Below are 8,030 nucleotides of genomic sequence, written 5' to 3'. Positions count from 1 at the left end.
TGTAATTGGAATAGTATTCAAGTTATACTCCTCAACTATTGTTGTAATTTGCATTAATGTGCTTTGGTATTTTGAATACAATGTGCGATTTAAAAGATGAGCCTCTAAAATACAGATAGACATTGTTAGATTAACGCTATATTTCTTGATGAATCAAATCAAAGGTTTACATGATCTATTTTATTTAAATTGTAGATTATATGTATTTGTTTAATGCTATGTAATACACCAATATATACACAAATGTGTAATAAAAATTTATTACATGCTCAAAAAAATCTCCACCCATAAGCTTTCATGACAAAATAGTGTCCGAATTATGTTGATGTGAACTAAATGGGCTACTGGAAAAATTCATCACATCGGGATATACTCGTCTTTCGATACTTACAAAACCCTAAAGTAAGGCTAATGCCCGAAGGCACGATAGTGCAGTGAGGTAGAACCCATACAGTTCAAGGATGCAATTAGTGAACGCCACCTACTAAACTAGTATTCTGTTATTACCTGGTGCCGCAAAAACTAAATGATTGGGCATGAATCCAACATGTTCACAAGGAACACGAAATGTCTCCCTACCCACCCCAACACGAGCTCATTGGCCACTCTTAATAAAAATTAATTAGTAATTGTTTGATTGCTTTAAAAATTAATAGTTAATCTTGTTTATCATAGTCTTGCCCTTGCACTAATACTACTTCTTAATACACATCTTTGTCAATTATGGTACTTGAACTCTCAACATCACGAGGGTATGCTGCTAGAAGCAAATTGGTTCAAACTATTTTTTTCATAAAATATATTCCTTGTAAGATGGCAGTTATCTTCCGTATTTTAAATACCCATCAAGTTATAACAATATAATTAAATAATATTTTTTATATTACTGTAGCTAATAAACGTACAACGTTAACAAAAACAATTAATTTTTTAGTTGTAAGTAATAAACAGTGATTAAGTTTAAATGATGGGGAAAGTGAATACGGTGCTGTCACACACCTAACATTAGACGGAAAATCTTTCAAAATCTAAGAACTTTCATCTTATGAGAATAACAAATACTTATAAATAACGGGGAAAGTGAATATGGTGCTGTCACACACCTAACCTTAGACGAAAAACCTTTCAAAACTACATTGTTTTGATTAAAAGTTACCAAAATTAATTTGAAATTTCCATATATATCTTTACTTTGGGGGGGGGGGGGGGTTCTTCATGTGTAACGTCTTCGTTTTGATAAGTTATCGAAAAATAATATAAATTTATTTTAGTCGTGTGTAGTATTGCGTTATTTAATTTAATTAAACAATCATAAGGTGAGAGGAAAGGATTATGATGATTTATGGGTTTGAACACGGTTATGGGTCTAAAGCCTTGGCCTTAGCCTATATAAACCACCCGAAACCCTAATTATCATTATTACATCATCATTCCTTTAACATTCCATTCATCAGACAATCAAACGCACACACCTCCCGCTCATACACACATACAACATTCCTTTCATTCCATTCTCAATCTAAGAAGAAGCTCCTTTAGGATTTCAAGGATAACCAAGATCTAGTTTAATCACATTTAGAAAGGTATGTATTTGTTAAAAGTTACTCTTTGTGTCCATCTTCATCCTTATCTTATTCTTACTAATATGAGACAATAATAAGAAGCAAACGAACTTATAAGCCCGACTTAAAAATGAACTCAAATCGAATCAACGAGAAAGTGGTTATGGTTTAAATAATTTGACATGTATATATACATAAATGAATAATAATTTCCGCCCGAGTGAAATGAGATCCAAGTAAGTCAACTCTAGATTGATTATGTCCGGGTTGAATCAAATGGGTTAAGGAATTCGATTTCCAAACCGGCTCGAGGGGTCAGGGAGCCGAGTCCTAATTCGGCCCGAATGGGATGAGAGAAACTCGACTCAATTTTTACACTGTGTTCCCGAGTCTCATTTAACGAGGGGAGGGGAAGGGAGGAGAATTAGGACAATAAAGAAAGGAAGGGGAAGGAAAATCTGTGACTTTATTTCGTGTTCCCGAGTTTAATGAAAATGAAAGTAAGAGAAAGGAAATTAAACATTTTAGGAATTCCCGAGTTAAGAGGAAAGGAAAAGAAAGATATAATTTTCCTATTATACCATTTAGGTAATAATATTAGGGAGTTAGATATGAGGGTAATTTAAGAATTAATAGAAAGCTATTATAATACATAAATATTTTCTCTCCTAATCTCTCCAATTTGGGAGGATGATAATATGCTTAAATTTTCTAACATTTTCCCTCCCTTCCCCTTCCCATTTCTTCTTAAAAATCTCTGGAACATGGTTTTTTAATATTTTCCTTTCTTTTCCTTCCCCTTCTCTTGTTAAATGAGACTTGAGAACACAATGTTAGTCAAGCGGTATGAAAGATAGACTCGAACGGAACCTATGATTAACCTGATGATGAACTCGAGCCAAATAAGGACTCGAGCCAAAGGGGTTGACTCGAGTGAACTTAAAAATCGACTCGAGTTGATCTAAGGAGTCGAGCCGAAAACCAAATCGAGTAAACTCCATGTATGACTCGATTGAGTTCCATGTTTGACTCGAGTGGACTCCATGTGTGACTCGAGTGAGGAGCTCGACTGGAATCTTACAATCGGCTCGAACGGAACCCTCGATCGGCTCGATTAGATGGTGAAGGGGAGGGAACGGCTTGGTACAAATTCAAGCCAAACAATGGAATCCAAGAACAACTTCACCATCTAACATCTTCTTTTCTTTCTTCCCATCGCCTCGATTGATCGGAGAAAGAGGGAAGGGACGGTGGTTGGAGGCTACTGATGATGGAGATAAGAAGGAAGGCAAGGGCTTGTTTCTAAATAGTTAGAATGGAGGAAGGTTAAATTGAGCTTTTATAATAATAATCTAAAGTAAAATAAATGTGGACACTTGTCATATTTTGGTTAATTCTCACAATTTTCCCCCTCCAAAACTAATATACCCTACATCAATAATTATTCACTTTTCTTTTACACTATATTTATATAATATCTATATATTTTTATAAATATAAATATTAACATATTATTTTACTATATATTTCAAAATACTTGCTAAATTCTAGAAATCAACAACAAATCATGTTTCTCAAATGAAAATTGTTTCGGTTTTTTTGTGGAACCTAAATTTGATTTTATGGGTCAAAAGTTGTTAAATAGATTGTTTGGTACAAGTTAACTACATTAAGGTCAAAAGTTGTTACAGGTCAAAATGAAAATTTTGATTATTTTTAAAAGTTAGAGAATGCAAAATAGATTTATCGTCAAATTGGTTATGGGTTCAAAGTGTTGATTTTAAAATGTCAAAAGTATGAAAGTTAGAATTTTAAACATGATTCGGGTTTCAAATTTATTTTTAAGGGCATTTTTTGAAATAATCAAAAGATTCGGGATTTGGCAAACTGACTATTTTTCCCTCAACTATTAAAATTTAAGAAAAAATTGCGAACACTTTCGACATGCCACCCCCATGCCTATCAATACTTCTAATTTTTATCAAATTTGAAATACTTATGTCAACATTAATTTTTTCCTTCAATGGTGATCTTAAAGTTGTATGAGAAGCCCTCTGAAACTTATCAAAAAAAATTTCATAGTGTAGCTCAGAAAAACATAGTTCTTGAAAAACATCCATTGTTACAATTTAATGTTTTACTTTCCTTTGATAGGTAGTAAATTGATAAATATATCAATAAAGATAACACTTCTTTTGTATTTAAGCTGAGTTGTTGGAGCTACTATCGTATGAGAAGTCTTATTTCCGAAATTGGTTCATAACAAAAATTCTTTCAATTATACATATATGACACCGAGAATGAATTTTTCAATAGCAAGAAGCATTCTTGGGTATGTTTTTGCACGGGCATTTTTTTATTAAGTTCATTTAAAAAATAATTTTGTGATATAAATAAAATCAATTTATATACATATTGTATAGATACAAGCATAGATGTAATACATTTTTTTTCATACACGCTATGTAATTATTAGTTTTACTTATAATTTTATAATTTGAATTATCCCGTGTGTGACACGGGCTCTAATAATAATAATAATAATAATAATAATAATAATAAATATAAATGATAATAATAAACAATCATAATAAAAGAAAAGGATAAGAAACTAAACGAGACTGGACCCGAGACTCGACTTGGTATAAGCTCGTACAAAAGTGTACATATATAGGATCGAAAATATTTGTTAACTTGTAAAAACATATATATGAGGTAACTTAACCGAACCCGATTCAGTACGAACTCAGCATGGACCCGACTCAGGTAAAACACGAACCGAACCGAGAACCGCCTCGTTTAGGAATCAAAGCCCAAACGTTCGTTAAAGCTCGTTAAATAATTATAATAATGAGGATAAGATTTACTAAACAAATAAATGAAGCTAAAGTTTATTAAACGAATATAATCGGTTCAATAAGGTTTATGACTGGTTCAGTAAACGTAAAGGATAACTCCGTTAACTTTTGAAAATAAAATAATTAAAAATAGAGGATTAATACATGCAATTTAATAAGCAGTTAGTTGAGCTCAACTGAAGAAAGGAATCACGATTAACTCCAAGTGTAACAGGATCCAGGTGAGTTCTAGCCCCTTTCTCTGTGACGTTTTTCGAGACTGTGTGCATACTACTATGTGATAGTTAATACACTTATCCTAAGTGATAAGTGTATGATATGTGTATGATTATTTATTGAATGTTATTATTGAATGTTGTATGAATGTGCGTATATAAATATGATTATTATATATGCAATTGAAAGATGTGTAAAGTATGCACGCATGATAGGAAACGTATGAAGTAAACGTATGGAAGATTGATGGGACATGTATGGTTGTATGGTTAAGCGAGACAAAAGGACCAGACCCTATTAATATATGAGATTGACGGGACCAGACCCTATTAATATCGGTGATAGAAGGGACCAGAACCAAATAATATCTGAGATCGAGGCATGAGGGACCAGGCCCTAATAATATATGAGATTGGAGGGACCGGACCCTATTAATATCTGGGATAGAAGGAACCAGACCCTGCAAATATCTGAGATAGAGGGACCACAATAATATCCGAGATAGAGGGACCCAACACCATATTCACTTTCCCCATAAATAATTGTGTCAGCTGATACAACTTTTGGTGAGTTGATTTCTTTTTAACCTCTGGGAACAAACCTACAAAGAGTGAAAGAGGTGTTAGAACTAGGGCTACGAAAGAATCAAACGAACATGAGCAGGGCCTGTTCATGTTCGTTTGTTAAAGAAATAAGATGTTCAGGAACACTTACCGAACGAGATTTATGTTCGCGTTTGTTCATTAAGGAAATTAATGTGTTCATGAACGGTTCACGAACACAAATGAAAACAAATAAAATCAGCAGAGCCTAGATTTTGAGATCAATGTATTTATCAATGTGAATAATGAGAAAAAAATATGAATAATGCAAAAACAATGTCAGAATATGGTTTCCTATTTTATGTTAGGGGTAATAAATTAAAGAATATAAAATGTTTAGATAAAATAAATAAATGTACAAAAAACTTTCAGGAACAACATATTCAACGAACATAAACTAATGTTTACGAACAAAATTGAACGAACGGAGGCTCTTTCCATGTTCATTTGTTTAAATAATCGAACGAAATTTCTTGTTCATGTTCATTCATTTATTAAGCGAACAAACATAAAAGAATTTCCCACCTAAAAAGTTCATAAACTATTCGCTATACGTTTGGTTCGTTTACAACCCTAGTACTTAGACCATTTGTTATGCTCTAATGCCACAAGCGTGAAATGGTCACCTCACCACACAAGGAACCATGTCGTTCAAAGTAAAGAGGCACTAAATGGGGAGCGCCACCCCTCCTTTCCTCTTCTAGTTATTGTGTTAGGGGTGCAAACGAGTCGAGCAGGGCCTGAGTTCGACTAGGCTTGAGCTCGGCTTGTTTAACTTACACAGAACTCGAGTTTGGCTTGTTTTAATATTTATTTTTAAAGTTCAAGCTCCGCTCGTGAGTAGTTTTTCAAGCTCTAGCTTAGCTCGGTTACTTTTTACTAATTAATTTTTATATATTTATAATTATTTGTATATATTTTTTGTCAATTATAATTTTATATATGACATTGTATATGCTATTTAGTTATTTTTTCATAACATTATACACACACGCACACACTAAAAAAGTTAAATGAATGACAAATTCGTTTAGGCTCGCGAGCCGAATCGAGCTTGATAAGTCAAGCTTAGACTCGTTTATTAAATGATGATACATTTAGGCTCAAGCTCGAGCTTGGACTCGTTTAAGATTGAATTGATCGAATTCTTTCATGAGCCGATCTCGAGTAGCTCACGAGTTACTCATCTTGTTTACACCCCTTTAGTGTTGGCTTGGCTCAAAAGGTTGGTCACCCCACTAGCAACTGTAAGGCCCCGAACCCGGTAGCCCTACTTTAGCGTCGGATTTACTCATAAACACAATTCTTACAAATCAGAGTTCATTAAAACTTTCGCGGAATATAAAAACTTTCATGAAACGTTACAGCAATCCAAAACTTGCCTTAATTAAACATTCTTGTCTTTCAAAATAAACGTCAATTACATTAAAACATCTTGAGTCTTCAGATGCCAGTCTCCTATTCGCCCACCATGTGCCTGCTCAAGCTAGCTGTCTCATTCTACTCACCTGCGTGCATACTAAAAGTCAGCTACGCTGAGTGAGTTCTAGTTAATCGGACGCCATACAATACATACACATACATACATATCCGAAGATACATATCCATACTTAACCAGTTACCCTTCTGTTCTTCATACATACTTGCTACCATACATACATACATATCTACAATCACTAACCTCAGTCTACCGAGAGTACGTTCATAGTCCGCCGTCTATACCTGTACTCAAGGTCGTGAACACGTAAAAGGTCCGCAGTCCTTACCTATGTTCACCATTCATGGTACGTGCAAGGTCCGCGGTCCTTCCCTATACCATCCTACATCCATAACACGTACAAGGTCCACAGTCCTTCCCTATGTTGCAACCTAATTCATAGCACGTACGAGGTCCGCAGTCCTCCCCTATGCTACCACAGCACGTATAAGGTCCACAGTCCTTTCCTATGCTGATGCCTATCTATAATACGTATAAGGTCCGCAGTCCTTAACTACGTTGTCGTCTATTATCTGTAACACGTATAAGGCCCACCGTCCCTATCTACGTTTACATTTATCATCTGCATTACGTATAAGGCCCGCAGTCCTTAACTACGCCATCACCAGCCGAGTCTATGCCCGACAGAAGCTAGAGGGATTTGCCATCCTAACTTACTATGTCGAACGTAGAACTCACATACCATTCGTGTACCTGTATACACATACTTCACATATACAATAATTACATTATAGCATAAGAACTCTCTAGGCGTTCTTTACATCATTCATTTAACAACCATACCCCTTGTCGATACGTGCAATATCCGAAGATCGTTCACGCCCCGACAAGTATTCATTTGTAATGTTCATACATCTTCGATATATAATATTCGTACCTTTATTTTTAACCTGACAGTACGCGCAATATCCGAAGATCGTTCGCGTACCGACAAGCAATCATTCATATCCATCACATATATCACATATGGCATACACTTATCACTTAGGATAAATGTATTAACAACACATCGAGTATGCACACAGCCCCGGAAACATAACAAGGAATGGGGCTAGAAACTCACCTGAATCCTGTTACGCCCTCCGTTAATAGTTATTCCCTTCTTGAGCTGTGCACGGCTAACTGTATAATATTTACATGTATCAATTAACTACTACTACTCATGTTGTATTTCTATCTTTATATGACCCACAACGAACGGGGGTGGCGGTGTGTGGTGTGTGTGTGTTTTGGAGTGTGTAGAGATTATGATGGAAATGAAATAAGGGTTTAGGGTTTTAGGTTGGTTTAGGGG

The sequence above is a fragment of the Bidens hawaiensis genome, unplaced genomic scaffold (assembly GCF_021521415.1).
Source record: "Bidens hawaiensis isolate Kalapana, Puna unplaced genomic scaffold, B.hawaiensis_p1.1 tig00068928_1, whole genome shotgun sequence".
Lineage (NCBI taxonomy): Eukaryota > Viridiplantae > Streptophyta > Magnoliopsida > Asterales > Asteraceae > Bidens > Bidens hawaiensis.
This window is presented reverse-complemented; position numbering follows the sequence as displayed.